Below are 15,818 nucleotides of genomic sequence, written 5' to 3'. Positions count from 1 at the left end.
GAGGGGGAAAGGAAAGGGAAGGAAGAAGGAAAAAGGAAAAGGAAATGGAAAAGGAAGAGGGGGAAAGGAAAGGGAAGGAAAAGGGGAAAAGGAAGGAAAGAAAGTGGGAAAAGGGAAGGGAAGGGAAGGAAGTGGGGAAAGGGGGAGGGAAAGAAGCAAAGTAAAGGAAGAGGGGGAAAGGAAAGAAAGAAAGAAAAAGAAAGAAATAAAGAGGGGGGAAGGGAAGGGAAGGAAGAGGAAAAGGGAAGGAAGAGGGGAAAGAAAGGGAAAGGGAAAAAGATGGGAAGGAGGGGAGGTGTTCCCTAGTGGTTAGGTGGCCGTTGTGCACTGAGCAAACCCAATTGGGGACAGTGGGGCTCCTCTTGAGTCCCTCCACAGGGCCCATAGCCTCTGCGGATGGCGTGTCCGTGTGTGTGTGTGTGTGTGTGTGTGTGTGTGCGTGTGTGCATTTGTGTGGGTCTCTCTCCGCAACCTGGTTCAGGCCGCCCTCCTGTTTGCAATCCTCCCGTGCAGAGAAGAGGGAGCAAGGAGGATGAATCTCCTGGCCTTGAGGCCCCGGGAGGAAGGGGAAGGAATTTCGCTCCGCTTGGCCTTCACGCCCATCCATCGCTGCTCTGCAACTGCAGGAAGGCCTCCCCTCCCTCTTCGGAGCAGCCCCCGAGCGAGGGGGGGTCTCGGCAGGGTTGGGGGGCCGCCCAGCAGTTAGCAAGACTCCCCTCGGCTGGGACTCTCAGAACATCCCCTCCTCTTTTTCCCCCCTCCTTAATTTAACTTACGGTGACTTAAGACTACGACATAATAAAAATAATAAAAATTAAAAAGCCGGAAGGGACCTTGGGAGGTCATCTAGCCCAACCCCCTGCTCAGGCAGGAAACCCTATATACCATTTCAGGCCAATGGCTGTCCGGTCTCTTCTTAAAAACTATGCCAGCGTTGGAGCATTCACCGCTTCTGGAGGCAGGTTGTTAATAACAATAATAAAAGTCGGAAGGGACCTTGGAGGTCATCTAGTCCAGCTGCCTGCTCAGGCAGGAAACCCTATATACCATTTCAGACAAATGGCTGTCCAGTCTCTTCTTAAAGTCACCCAGTGTTGCAACATCTTGCAACCAAACCTCTGGGCTCAATTGTGGGCTTAAATCAGGGGTCTTCAAACTTGGCCCTTTTATTACTGGTGGACTTCAACTCCCAAAATTCCTCAGCCAGGAATCCTGGGAGTTGAAGTCCACAAGTCCTAAAAGGGCCAAGTTGGAAGACCCCTGTCTTAAAGCATCCTGCCTGAGGAATCCTGGGAGTTGAAGTCCACAAGTCCTAAAAGGGCCAAGTTGGAAGACCCCTGTCTTAAAGCATCCTGGCTGAGGAATTCTGGGAGTTGAAGTCCACAAGTCCTAAAAGGGCCAAGTTGGAAGACCCCTGTCTCAAAGCATCTTGGCTGAGGAATTCTGGGAGTTGAAGTCCACCAGTTATAAAAGGGCCAAGTTGGAAGACCCCTGTCTTAAAGCATCCTGGCTGAGGAATTCTGGGAGTTGAAGTCCACAAGTCATCAAAGGGCCAAGTTGGAAGACCCCTGTCTTAAAGCATCCTGGCTGAGGAATTCTGGGAGTTGAGTTGCCCCAGTCCTAGGCCTTCAGCTGGGTTTTATAAAACCTTTTCGCTTTACGTGACGTCTTACCCAGGCAGTCCTCGACTTACGACCGCAGCGGGAGTCCAAAATTTCTCTTGCTAAGCGAGCGTGAACTGAACCTTGCCCGGTCTTGCGAAGCTTTCTTGCTGCCGTCGTTAAGCGAGTCACTGCAGTTCTTCAGTTAGCAACACGGGTCTTTAAGTGAATCCGGCTTTCCCCCTTTGAAAATGGTCGCAAAAGTGGATCCCGCTGCGACCGTCGTAAATACGAACCAGTTGTGCTGCGACTGAATTTTGATTACCTGACCGTGGGGATGTTTTGTCATAAGTGGGAAGAAAGGTCATAGGTCACTTTTTGCCCGGCGCCGTCCTAACTTTGAACGGTCACTAAACAAACGGTTGCAAGTCAAGGACTATCTGCCTTGGCTAGCCTTTATTCTTGATTTGTGAAATTTATTTGCTTCCCGTCTCGGGTCCAACGAGTTCTGGACATCTTACAACATAGACTTTGGGTGGGTGGGGTGGGGTGGGGGGGTCTTCTCCTCCCACCTCCACTTTTTCTCATCTTGTTTTCCATTCTCTCTCCTCACCCCACCACCCCCACTTTCTTGAGGGTCCGAAAACTTAAATCACAGGGTACAAGACGATCCGAAAACAGTGTTAAGCCATGTTAACCGTAGGAATCATTTTTGCTGACTCAGGGCGAAACGTTCTCGGTGGTGTGTAACCTGAGAGTAAGTCTCATTGATGCAACTTCCTCTGAGTAAGGGCGTCTGGGATTCCCTCCCCTGCCCCCCCCAAAAAAAATGTTGTTAGAGGAGAGTCAGGATGATGGGGGGGGGTGAAGGGTGCCTGGTTATCTCAGAAAGCATGTCTTGAAAAGGTTTTGAAAAGACGTTGGCTGATTTTGTTTAGGGCTGTTTATTTATTTTGTAAAGTTGGTTGAATTGGCTACAGCTGGCTAGGTGAGCCCAGGCTAAATTTAAACATAATTTGCAATCCTTTGGGTTTGGGTGGACTTCCGCTCCCAGAATCCCCCAGCCAGCCTGCTTTAAGAGGGGTGGGTTTCATTTCCCAGAATCCCCCAGCCAGCCTGCTTTAAGAGGGGTGGACTTCCACTCCCAGAATCCCCCAGCCAGCCTGCTTTAAGAGGGGTGGGCCTCCACTCCCAGAATCCCCCAGCCAGCCTGCTTTAAGAGGGGTGGGCCTCCAATCCCAGAATCCCCCAGCCAGCCTGCTTTAAGATGGGAGGACTTCCACTCCCAGAATCCCCCAGCCAGCCTGCTTCAAGAGGGGTGGACTTCCACTCCCAGAATCCCCCAGCCAGCCTGCTTTAAGAGGGGTGGGCCTCCACTCCCAGAATCCCCCAGCCAGCCTGCTTTAAGATGGGAGGACTTCCACTCCCAGAATCCCCCAGCCAGCCTGCTTTAAGAGGGGTGGGCTTCCTCTCCCAGAATCCCCCAGCCAGCCTGCTTTAAGAGGGGTGGGCTTCCACTCCCAGAATCCCCCAGCCAGCCTGCTTTAAGAGGGGCGGGCTTCCACTCCCAGAATCCCCCAGCCAGCCTGCTTTAAGAGGGACGGACCTCCACTCCCAGAATCCCCCAGCCACCCTGCTTTAAGAGGGGCAGACTTCCTCTCCCAGAATCCCCCAGCCAGCCTGCTTTAAGAGGGGCGGGCCTCCACTCCCAGAATCCCCCAGCCAGCATTCTTTAAGTTGGGGGGAATTTCGACTCTTAGAATCCCCCAGCCAGCGTGCCAAGGGCTGAGATACCCTGCAGTAAGGTATGTAATAGAAAGCAGTTAATCTAATTTTAACTGTGCTAAAATTACCGACATACTGAAAGCAATCTTTTTCAAACTTGGCATGTTTAACTTAATGCTGGGGGGGGGAGAGATTCTGGGAGTTGAAGTCCACCCATCTTCAAGTTGCAAAATTTGGGGTGGGGGGGTGGGGAAAATCCCTGCACTAAGTAAGCACGTACCCCGAAGATCGTGCATCACCTAAATTATTCCTCTTAATTCTTCGATTCCTGCCTCGATCGGACTGTGCTTTTTCTTTGCAATTCAGCCAGATTTTAATATGACTCAAAGTGGGTTGAAATGCTTTAATCTGGAGCTTCGCTCTTTCCTAATCTCAAAAAAAAAAAAGCTTTTTCCCCTCCTTTGAAGTCCATCCAGTTCAACTTTCATCCTCAGGCAAGAATTGGAGCCTTGGCGATTAAAAACAAAAAACCCACCGGCTATTCGGTCATTTTTTTTAAAAATCTGATGGTGACCCTTGTATTTTCCAGCCAAAGTTTCACTTTGGCTGGAAAAATCCATTATTCCTTACTGGGAAGGGAGGGAGTTTTACTCCAACCATCTCTTTACCTGGGCAAACCCAGGAAGATCCGAACCACAGCCCCCCCCCCAAAAAATGGACCTGCGGAACCTCCACGTTCAGGAGCAGTCTAGCTACACGCCCAGTATTCATATCAGCGGAAAGCTAAGGCCTTTTGCCTTTGGGGCCGGGCGGCTTGGCAGACTTCTCGGGCCGGCTAAATTTTGCAGAATCCTCGCTAAAGCTCAATAGCGCCAAAACAGGACCCAGCACCCCCCAGACAAGGTGGGCCAATTCTTCAGGGCCTCTCCCAGCCTGCACACCCTTTTAGGGGTGGGGTGGGTGGCGGTGGAGGATGGGAGTTGCCATCTCGACACAGCTGGAGGCAGGCAGAACTGGACTGGGGAATGCAACCCTCCCTGCAAAACCAAGCCAGCCGCATCCCGGCTTAGCCCAAATTTGCAACCCTACCCCCCCCCGGGGAACCATCCAGCCTGACATTCCTGGCTAGTTTTGGGAAGTGGGGGGTGGAGGATGCAGGGAAGCCAGTTTGCAGGGTGGGATCAGAAGATTTGATCCGGAGGCAGACGCAGAAACCTGTCGGATCAGTGGAGACACCCCCCACCCCACCCCAGTTTTCGGAAGCCCCCTTGTCTTGGGGGGGGGGTCTCCTACCAGCCCCTCTTTGCCAGGGAGACAGGAAAACCCAGCCGGGTGTTGCGTCGTGTCCCTCTTTGTGTCTCTTTCGTGACTCCGCGCTGCTCCGTCCAACGCTTCCCCAGCGGCCGGTCCAGATGTTGAAAGGCTGGAGAACTTGGTGCGGGGAGTCCTCGACTTAGCGACCACCACAACCGCACTCGGCCATTCCCTTGCGAAGCGAGACGTTGGCTAAGGGAGCCTCGCCCCCCCCCTTTTTATGCCACCTTGCTGGCCAGGGGGCTGGAGGGAAGGGTTAAGTCGGAAGCACGGTCGTTAAGCGAATCTGGCTTCTCCCCTCTTCCCCCCCCCCCGCTGACGTCCCCCTCCGGGACGCTGCGACCGTCCTAAATATGAGTCGGGGGAACAAGGGTCTGAATTTTGATCAGGTGAGCATGGGGCCGCTGCGACGGTCGTGTGAAAAACAATCGTTGGTCACTTTTTTCAGTGCCGTCGTAACTTTGAATGGTCGTTAAACGAATTGTTGTGAGTCAAGGGCTGCCTGAGTACCCTCCCCCAAAAAATCTAAGCAATTTCTGTCTCTCAGCCTTCATCCTCTCTCTCTCCCTCTTTCTTTCTTTCTTTCTTTCTTTCTTTCTTTCTTTCTTTCTTTCTTTTTCTTTCTTTCTCCTTCCTTCCGTCCCTCTTTCTATCCTCCCTGCCTCCCTCTTTTCCTCCCTTCCTTGATTCGTTCCTTCCTTCTTTCTTTTTCTTTCTCCTTCCTGCTTTCCTTCCTCTGTCTTACTTTTTTTTCTTTTTCCTTCCTTCCTTCCTTCCTTCTCTATCTTTCTTTCTTTTTCTTTTTTCTCCTTCCTTCCATCCCTCTTTCTATCCTCCCTGCCTCCCTCTTTTCCTTCCTTCCTTGATTCCTTTCTTCTTTCTTTCTTTTTTCTTTCTCCTTCCTTCCTTCCTTCTTTCCTTCCTTCCTTCTTTCCTTCCTTCCTTTCTCTTTCTTTCTTTCTTTCTTTCTTTCTTTCTTTCTTTCTTTCTTTCTTTCTTTCTTTCTTTCTTCCTTCCTTCCTTTCTCTCTCTCTCTCTCTCTCTCTCTCTCTCTCTTTCTTTCTTTCTTTCTTTCTTTCTTTGTTTCTTTCTCCCTTTCTTTCTTTCCACTGATTCATTCATTTGTTTCCAAGCCTCGCACAGGTAGTCCTTCACCTACAGACACAGCTGCCTCAGGGGTTTTATGTTTTATGAAATGGGGCAACATTCAGTTAACAACTGTCTCGCTTAGCAACAGAAATTTTGGGCTTAAGTGTGATCGTAAGTCAAGGGCTACCTGCAAGCAAGTATGTAAAATGCATGGCCAGCAACAAAGCTATACAGGTGGGCTAGATGACCTCCAAAGTCCCTTCCAACATCATCATCATCACCATCATTATCATCATCGTCATCATCATCATCATCCCTGAAGAGCTAGCTTTCTACAAGCAGGGCGTCTTTCCCAGTTTTAGAACACCCGGCCCCATTCGCCATCCCCATCGGAGGTTGTCTTCGATGCCGGACACAGCCGTGGAGCCCACAGCCTCTTCCTCTGACGGCGCAAACCGCGGTTATCTCCCTGGCCAGCTTCCTGCCCGGATGCCTGCTGGTCTCCTGGCCCGGAGCTGGGGGAAGACCCCGTTGTAAAACTGTGGCCGGCGAAAAAGCCCTCTGCACCCCCCACCCAGAGAGAGAGAGAGAGAGAGAGAGAGAGAGAGAGAGAGAGAGAGAGAGAGAGAGAGAGAGAGAGATCAGGGCGCCACGCTATGAGCTTCTCCCTCGCTCCATGTCTAAGCAAGGAGGACTGGCGCCCGCTTGGCCAAGCTTGGGATGGTCCACCAGGGCCGGCCTTCCTCCCTAGGTCCCCTCCCTCCCCTCCCCTCCCCACCCATCCCCCTTCCCTTGCCTTCAGTTTTTCCCTCCCTCCCTTCCTCTTTCCTTCCTTCCTTCCTTCCTTCCTTCCTTCCTTCCTTCCTTTCTTTCTTTCTTTCTTTTTCTTTCTCCTTTCTTTTTCTCCTTCCTTCCTCTTCCTTCCTTCCTCTTCCTTCCTTCCTTTCTTCCTTTCCTTCCTTCCTTCCTTCCTTCCCTCCTTTTCTTTCTCTCCTTCCTTCCTTCCTTTCTCTCTCTTTCTTCCTCCCTCCTTTCTTTCTTTCTTTCTTTCTTTCTTTCTTTCTTTCTTTCTTTCTTTCTTTCTTTCTTTCTCTCTCCTTCATCCCTCCCTCTTCCTTCCCTCCTTTTCTTTCTCTTCTTCCTCCTTTCTTTCTTTTTCTCCTTCCTCTTCCTTCCTTCCTTCCTTTCTTTTCTTTCTCTCCTTCCTTCCTTCCTTTCTCCATTTTTCTTCCTCCTTCCTTCCTTCCTTTCTTTTCTTTCTCTCCTTCCTTCCTCCCTTTCTTTCTTTTTCTCCTTCCTTCCTTACTCTTCCTATCTTCCTTCCTTCCTTCCTTCCTTCCTTCCTTCCTTCCTTCCTTCCTTCCTTTCTTTCTTTCTTTCTTTCTTTCTTTCTTTCTTTCTTTTTTTCTTTCTTTCTTCATTTCTATCATTCCAGTCCTCCACCTACAACCTACAATATATGTTGCCAAATGAGACAGTTATTAAGTCTGGCTCCATTTTGCCACTTTTCTTTTAAGCGAATCACTGCCGTTGTCGTACCAGCAACACAATTGTTAGTGAATCCGGCTTTCCTCTTGATTGGCTCGTCAGAAGGTCGCAAAAGGGGAACCACGTGACCCCCCTGGGACTGTTGTAAATACGAGTCAGTGGCCAAGCCTCCAAATTTCTGATCAGGTGACCACGGGGCATGCTGCGACGGTCGTTAGGGTGGAAAAGGGCCCTCCCTCACTTTCTTGAGTGCTGCGCTAACTTTGAGGACTGCCGGTACATCCGGGAGGTCTCTGCAACGCCCAATAAGCCCCTTTGGCAAACTCCAACAGTACAACAATCCTGGCTTAGCTCCATGCGTCTCTCAGGTTGGGTGGAAATTTGGGGGGGGAAAAAAACTTTGAAAGAGAAAAGGAATTTGCCAACCGCCTCCAAAAGAAGGAATTTCTTCCCCCTGGAGGCTGGCAAAACGGGGAGTAATTCTGCACCCACAATCAGCCTGCACACTGCTGCGAGGCCAGAACACGCGGTGCAAGGCCAGGTGGTTGAGTCGTAATAATAATAATAATAATAATAATAATAATAATAATAATAATGATGATGATGATGATGATGGAAGGGACCTTGGAGGTCATCTAGTCCAACCCCCTGCTCAGGCAGGAAACTCTATATACCATTTCGGACAAGTGGCTGTCCAGTCTCTTCTTAAAGACTTCCAGTGTTGGAGCCTTCACCGCTTCTGGAGGCAAGGAGTTCCACCGGTTAATTGTTCTCCCTGTCAGGAAATTTATTTATTTTATTTATTTTATTGGATTTGTATACCGCTCTATTCCCGTAGGACTCAGGGCGGTTTACAGGGCAGTTAAAACCATGAATACAAAAAATTAAAAAAACAATTAAAACAATTAAATTAAATTCAAGCCCCAAGAGTAAATCTAAAACCCAGTTAAATTAACAACCCCACAGTCTGGACCAAACAGATCGAAGAGCCGAGTTTTCAGGTCCCGGTGAAATGAGCGAAGGTCGGGGGCAGTCCTAAGTTCTGTGGGTAGTTGGTTCCATAGGGCAGGCGCACCCACAGAGAACGCCCTTCCCCTGGGAATAACCCGCCGGCATTCATTAACCGGCGGTACCCTGAGAAGGCCCTCCCTGTCGGGGCGCACAGGACGATGGGAAGATGATGTCGGCAGCAGGTGTTCCCTTAGATCAGGGGTAGGCAACCTCGGCTCTTTTATGACTCATGGACTTCAACTCCCAGAATTCCTGAGCCAGCCATGCTGAGGAGAAATGGAGAGGTTTCCAAGCAGAGCCATGCTGGCTCAGGAATTCTGGGAGTTGAAGTCCACAAGTCATGAGGGGGCCATAGTTCCCCCATGCTGGCTCAGGAATTCTGGGAGTTGAAGTCCATGAGTCATGAAGGAAGCCATAGTTCCCCCATGCTGGCTCAGGAATTCTGGGAGTTGAAGTCCATGAGTCATGAAGGAAGCCATAGTTCCCCCATGCTGGCTCAGGAATTCTGGGAGTTGAAGTCCATGAGTCATGAAGGGACCATAGTTCCCCCATGCTGGCTCAGGAATTCTGGGAGTTGAAGTCCATGAGTCATGAAAGGGCCATAGTTCCCCCATGCTGGCTCAGGAATTCTGGGAGTTGAAGTCCATGAGTCATGAAGGGACCATAGTTCCCCCATGCTGGCTCAGGAATTCTGGGAGTTGAAGTCCATGAGTCATGAAGGGACCATAGTTCCCCCATGCTGGCTCAGGAATTCTGGGAGTTGAAGTCCATGAGTCATGAAAGGGCCATAGTTCCCCCATGCTGGCTCAGGAATTCTGGGAGTTGAAGTCCATGAGTCATGAAGGGACCATAGTTCCCCCATGCTGGCTCAGGAATTCTGGGAGTTGAAGTCCATGAGTCATGAAAGGGCGATAGTTCCCCCATGCTGGCTCAGGAATTCTGGGTGTTGAAGTCCACCAGTCATGAAGGAAGCCATAGTTCCCCCATGCTGGCTGAGGAATTCTGGGAGTTGAAGTCCACCAGTCATAAAGGGGCCATAGTTCCCCCATGCTGGCTCAGGAATTCTGGGAGTTGAAGTCCATGAGTCATAAAAGAGCCAAGATTGCCTACCCCTGCCTTAGATAGTCTGGACCCAAGCCATTTATCCCTCCTTAGATCCAGGTTACTTCTCTCTCTGCTTATTTCGAGCTTAATGCCCAGTAAATAGGAGGGTATTGTTATCGTTAGAGCCAGCTTGGTCTAATGGCGAAGGCCCCAGGCTAGAAAACAGGAGACGCTGAGTTCTAGTCCTGCTTTAGGTGTGAAAGCTGTGGGAGGGACTTTGGGCCAATCACCAGGAGACGGTGAGTTCTAGTCCCGCCTTAGGCCTGGAAGCCAGCTGGGTGACCTTACGCCAGTCTCTCTTTGTCAGCCCACCTCGCAGCGTTGTTGTTATAGGGAGAAAATAGAAGGAGGAAAGTGACTTTGTGTTCATCTGCCCTTATTTCTAAAAATCAAAAGGTGGGAGACAGATGAATGAATCAGTGAAGAAAGAATGAAAGAGAGAGGGAGAGAGAAAGGAAGGGAAGGAGGAAGGAAGGAAGGAAGGAAGGAAAGGGGAGGGAGAAAGAAGGGGAGGGAGCGGGGAAGGAAGGAAGGAAGAAGAGGATGGAAGGAAGAAAGAGGAATGGAGATGGAAGGAAGGGACAAAGGAAGGAAGCGGAAGGGGAGGGAGGGAGGAAGAAAAAAGGGAGGGATGGAGGAAGGAAGGGGAAAGGAGAAGAGGGAGGAAGGAGGGAAGGAAGAAAAAGGAAGAGGAAGGGAGGAAGGAAGGAAGGGAGAAGGAAGAAAAGGGAGGAAGGAGGGATGGAAGGAAGGAAGGTCTGACTGGGCCATAAGGAAACAAGCCCCAATGGAGACCAGGTTGCGATTAGTTCACAGCAGTAGGCAACCTTGTCTCTTTTATGACTGGCGGACTTCAACTCCCAGAATTCCTGAGCCAGCCACGCTGAGGGGAAAGGGAGAGGTTTCCATACTGAGCCATGCTGGCTGAGGAATTCTGGGAGTTGAAGTCCACCAGTCATGAAGGGGCCATAGTTCCCCCATGCTGGCTAAGGAATTGTGGGAGTTGAAGTCCATAAGTCATGAAGGCGGCCATAGTTCCGCCATGCTGGCTCAGGAATTCTGGGAGTTGAAGTCCACCAGTCATGAAGGGGCCATAGTTCCCCCATGCTGGCTCAGGAATTCTGGGAGTTGAAGTCCACCAGTCATGAAGGGGCCATAGTTTCCCCATGCTGGCTCAGGAATTCTGGGAGTTGAAGTCCACAAGTCATAAAAGAGCCAAGGTTGCCTACCCCTGGATTAGTTGATCCTGAAGCGTCTCTGTATTGGTTACTGATGGTGCTCAACTTACAACTACAACTGAATCCAGAATTTTCCTTCCTAAGCAAGACGCTTGTTAAGTGAGTCGTGCCGGAATTTTTATGCTCTTTCTGCCACAGTTGTTAAGTGAATCATTGCAGTCATTAAGTGAATCCAGCTCCCCCCCCCGATGACTTTGCTTGTTACAAGCTGGCTGGGCAGGTTGCAGATGGGCCCGGGATGCTGCCGCCGACGTAAATACGTATCGGTTGACAAGTGCCTGAATTTGGACTGTGGGGATGCTGCAATGGTCATAATTGTGAAGACTGCTCGTAAGTCACTTTCTCAGTTCGGTTGCAACTTTGAACATTTACTAAGCCAATGTTCATAAATTGAAGATAGCTGCGTACCTTCCCCGTGCCATCACTCTGCTGAATCCCCAATTCCCACAGTAGCCTCTCGTCTTCTCCCTTTTTCTCACCTTCTCTTCCTTCCTGCTGTCTTCTCCGACTGGTGCCTTACAATTGATCACTTGTTCTTTGCAACCTGTAATTAATCATTGCAACTGTGATTCCTGACCTATGACCTATCACTTCTTTGTTCTATGAGAGTTTATGCACCGGAGACGAATTCCTCCTGTGTTTGATCTTACTTGGGCAATAAAAAATTCTGTTCTGTTCTGTTCTGTTCTGTATTCTATTCCATTCTATATTCTATTTTACTTCTAATTCTAATCTATTCTATTCTGTTCTGTTCTGTTCATTATTCTGTTCTGTTCATTGTTCTGTTCATTGTTCCATTCCGTTCCATTCTACAGTATATTCTCTTCTCTTCCCTTATTCTATTCTGTTCTATTCTATTCTATTCTATTCTATTCTATTCTATTCTATTCTATTCTATTCTATTCTTCTATTCTATTCTATTCTATTCTATTCTATTCTATTCTATTCTATTCTATTCTATTCTATTCTATTCTATTATTCTATTCCTAATTCTTATTCTATTCTATTCTATTCTATTCTATTCTATTCTATTCTATTCTATTCTATTCTATTATTCTATTCCTAATTCTTATTCTATTCTATTCTATTCTATTCTATTCTATTCTATTCTATTCTATTCTATTCTATTCTATTCTATTCTATTCTATTCTATTCTATTCTATTCCATTCCATTCCATTCCATTCCATTCCATTCCATTCCATTCCATTCTGTCATTCTGTTCTATTCTATTTTTCCTACTTCTATTCAATTCTATTCTGTAATTCTATTCTATTCTGTAATTCTGTTCTATTCTGTTCTGTTCTGTTCCGTTCCGTTCCGTTCCATTCCATCTTCTCTTCTCTTCTCTTCTCTTCTCTTCTCTTCTCTTCTCTTCTCTTCTCTCTTCTCTTATTCTATTCTATTCTTCTATTCCATTTTTTCTATTCTATTCTATTCTCTTGTTCTGTTCTGTTCTGTTCTGTTCTGTTCCATTCCATTCCATTCCATTCCATATTTTCTATTCTATTCTATTCTATTCTATTCTATTCTATTCTATTCTATTCTATTCTATTCTATTCTATTCTATTCTATTCTATTCTATTCTATTCTATTTTCTCTTCTCTTCTTCTACTCTACTCTACTCTACTCTACTCTACTCTACTCTACTATTCAGGCTTTCCTCCTGAACAAACCTACAACAGGGTTGCCTCTCCAAGCTCTGCAAAGTGCTCAGTGCAAGCCATCACATTATAACTGAGGACGAGGAGGAGGGAAAAGTCACAATCGTGTGTGTGTGTGTGTGTGTGTGTGTGTGTGTGTTCACCGTGCCTCCCCAACCGGGCCAACTGCAGCTGTGCAGTTCAGGCCGGACAGCCGGTGTGGGTAGCTGGCCAAACACCCAGCGGAGAATGCTTGCTCCTTGCTATCTCAGCCCCTCCCTGCTTGCCACCCCCCCCCCGTCTCCCCAAACACTGCGCTCTTTGTCTTCAGCCTCGAAGCATCACAGAGTCGGTACTGTGGCTGCCTGGTCCTCCTCTCCATACTGGGCACGTTTTGTGTGTGTGGTGTGAGGTTGGGTGGGGGGGGAGTCAGGGAGGGAGGAGATTGTCCTTTTGTTCAGTCAGCTCATTCTTTCCCCCCACCCACCCACTTCTCTGCATAGCACGGGGGAGTTTGAAGCATTAGAGCTGGGGTCTTCCAACCTGGCCCTTTGATGACTTGTGGACTTCAACTCCCAGAATCCCTCAGCCAGGATGCTTTAAGACAGGGGTCTTCCAACTTGGCCCTTTTAGGACTTGTGGACTTCAACTCCCAGAATCCCTCAGCCAGGATGCTTTAAGACAGGGGTCTTCCAACCTGGCCCTTTGATGACTTGCGGACTTCAACTCCCAGAATCCCTCAGCCAGGATGCTTTAAGACAGGGGTCTTCCAACTTGGCCCTTTTAGGACTTGTGGACTTCAACTCCCAGAATTCCTCAGCCAGGATGCTTTAAGACAGGGGTCTTCCAACTGGGCCCTTTTACGACTGGTGGACTTCAACTCCCAGAATCCCTCAGCCAGGATGATTTAAGACAGGGGTCTTCCAACCTGGCCCTTTTAGGACTTACAGACTTCAACTCCCAGAATTCCTCAGCCAGGATGCTTTAGGACAGGGGTCTTCCAACTTGGCCCTTTTAGGACTTGCGGCCTTCAACTCTCAGAATTCCTCAGCCAGGATGCTTTAAGACAGGGGTCTTCCAACTTGGCCCTTTTAGGACTTGTGGACTTCAACTCCCAGAATTCCTCAGCCAGGATGCTTTAAGACAGGGGTCTTCCAACTGGGCCCTTTTACGACTGGTGGACTTCAACTCCCAGAATCCCTCAGCCAGGATGATTTAAGACAGGGGTCTTCCAACCTGGCCCTTTTAGGACTTGCGGCCTTCAACTCTCAGAATTCCTCAGCCAGGATGCTTTAAGACAGGGGTCTTCCAACCTGGCCCTTTTAGGACTTGTGGACTTCAACTCCCAGAATTCCTCAGCCAGGATGCTTTAAGACAGGGGTCTTCCAACTGGGCCCTTTTACGACTGGTGGACTTCAACTCCCAGAATCCCTCAGCCAGGATGATTTAAGACAGGGGTCTTCCAACCTGGCCCTTTTAGGACTTGCGGCCTTCAACTCTCAGAATTCCTCAGCCAGGATGCTTTAAGACAGGGGTCTTCCAACTTGGCCCTTTTAGGACTTGTGGACTTGAACTCCCAGAATTCCTCAGCCAGGATGCTTTAAGACAGGGGTCTTCCAACTGGGCCCTTTTACGACTGGTGGACTTCAACTCCCAGAATTCCTCAGCCAGGATGCTTTAGGACAGGGGTCTTCCAACTTGGCCCTTTTAGGACTTGCGGCCTTCAACTCTCAGAATTCCTCAGCCAGGATGCTTTGAGACAGGGGTCTTCCAACCTGGCCCTTTTAGGACTTACAGACTTCAACTCCCAGAATTCCTCAGCCAGGATGATTTAAGACAGGGGTCTTCCAACTTGGCCCTTTTAGGACTTGCGGCCTTCAACTCTCAGAATTCCTCAGCCAGGATGCTTTGAGACAGGGGTCTTCCAACCTGGCCCTTTTAGGACTTACAGACTTCAACTCCCAGAATTCCTCAGCCAGGATGCTTTAGGACAGGGGTCTTCCAACTTGGCCCTTTTAGGACTTGCGGCCTTCAACTCTCAGAATTCCTCAGCCAGGATGCTTTGAGACAGGGGTCTTCCAACCTGGCCCTTTTAGGACTTACAGACTTCAACTCCCAGAATTCCTCAGCCAGGATGATTTAAGACAGGGGTCTTCCAACTTGGCCCTTTTAGGACTTGCGGCCTTCAACTCTCAGAATTCCTCAGCCAGGATGCTTTGAGACAGGGGTCTTCCAACCTGGCCCTTTTAGGACTGGTGGACTTCAACTCCCAGAATTCCTCAGCCAGGATGCTTTGAGACAGGGGTCTTCCAACCTGGCCCTTTTAGGACTGGTGGACTTCAACTCCCAGAATTCCTCAGCCAGGATGCTTTGAGACAGGGGTCTTCCAACCTGGCCCTTTTAGGACTGGTGGACTTCAACTCCCAGAATTCCCCAGCCAGCCTGCTTTAAGGTGGGTGGGCTTCAGTTCCCTCCTTCCTCCTAGAACCTGTACTAGAAGCATCGTTCAGCCTCCAGAGTTTCCCTAGACAAATTCTCCAGACTGAAAAGGGGCAAAGCAAAAACAAAGGCTCCAGTGCTAAAAAACAGAAAAGGGGGGCGAAAAAAGAGACTTTTCTTCTGCTTCTTCATTGCTGCTTTGCAAACAAACAAACGAAAACAGAGCCCGTCTTCCGCTGGAATTCTTCCCTTCCTCCTCGCTTGAAAAGCGCGCGATTTAAATTATGATGCCGCTCTCCGGGTGCTTTTGCGCCCTTGAAGAGCAGAAGCGGGAACCGGTTCCTGGTTCCTTCGCAAGGGAGCCAGACTTTGCAATTAAGCGCCTGGTCAGAAGGCACCTAATGTGATTAAAAGCATCAAAGGCCCCGTTGTTGGTGGCTGTTCCGTTGAAATGCTGGGCTTTCCTCCTCCGCTCCTCGCAGGGCTGTGGGTGAATTACCGCATCTGTTCAAGGCTTTGCATGGGGATGAGGATGATGATGATGATGATGGTGATGATGGTGATGGTGATGATGATGATGATAATAGAATAGAATAGAGAAGAGGAGGAGAGAAGAGAAGAGAATGCAGAACAGAATAGAATTACAGGATAGAATAGAATAGAAATAGAAAGAATAGAATAAAAATAGAATAGAATAAAATGCAGGATAGAATAGAATAGAATAGAAAATAGAAATATAGAATAGAACAGAATAGAAATATAGAAGAGAAGAGAATGCAGAACAATAGAATTACAGGATAGAATAGAATAGAAAATAGAATAGAATAAAATGCAGGATAGAATAGAATAGAATAGAATAGAATAGAAAATAGAACAGAACAGAATAGAAATATAGAAGAGAAGAGAATTCAGAATAGAATAGTGGAATAGAATAGAGTAGAGTAGAATAAAATACAATAGAATAGAATAACAGAGTTGGAAGGGACGTCGGAGGTCATCTAGTCCAACCCCCTGCTCAGGCAGGAAACCCTATACCATTTCAGACAAACAGTTGTCTAATCTCTTCTTTCAAACTTCCAGTGTTGGCGCATTCACAACTTCTGGAGGCTGCGAATCTGGAACCTTATTTTTCTCCCCCTTGAATTGCATTTTGCCAGCCTCCTTGGTG

At 48.5% G+C, this 15,818-nt stretch overlaps 1 protein-coding gene across 1 annotated transcript in view; it reads left to right on the top strand.

The window, feature by feature from the left end:
• The window catches only part of SPECC1 (sperm antigen with calponin homology and coiled-coil domains 1), a gene marked incomplete at its 5' end in the record, with an annotated part of 131,613 nt that overhangs the window by 35,067 nt on the left and 80,728 nt on the right, over positions 1-15,818 (top strand). The window lies entirely within an intron of this gene.

The sequence above is a fragment of the Vipera ursinii genome, assembly GCF_947247035.1.
Source record: "Vipera ursinii genome assembly, chromosome: 1".
NCBI lineage: Eukaryota > Metazoa > Chordata > Lepidosauria > Squamata > Viperidae > Vipera > Vipera ursinii.
Note: the sequence above shows the minus strand (reverse complement) of the source record. Positions and strands in the feature narration are given on the sequence as shown.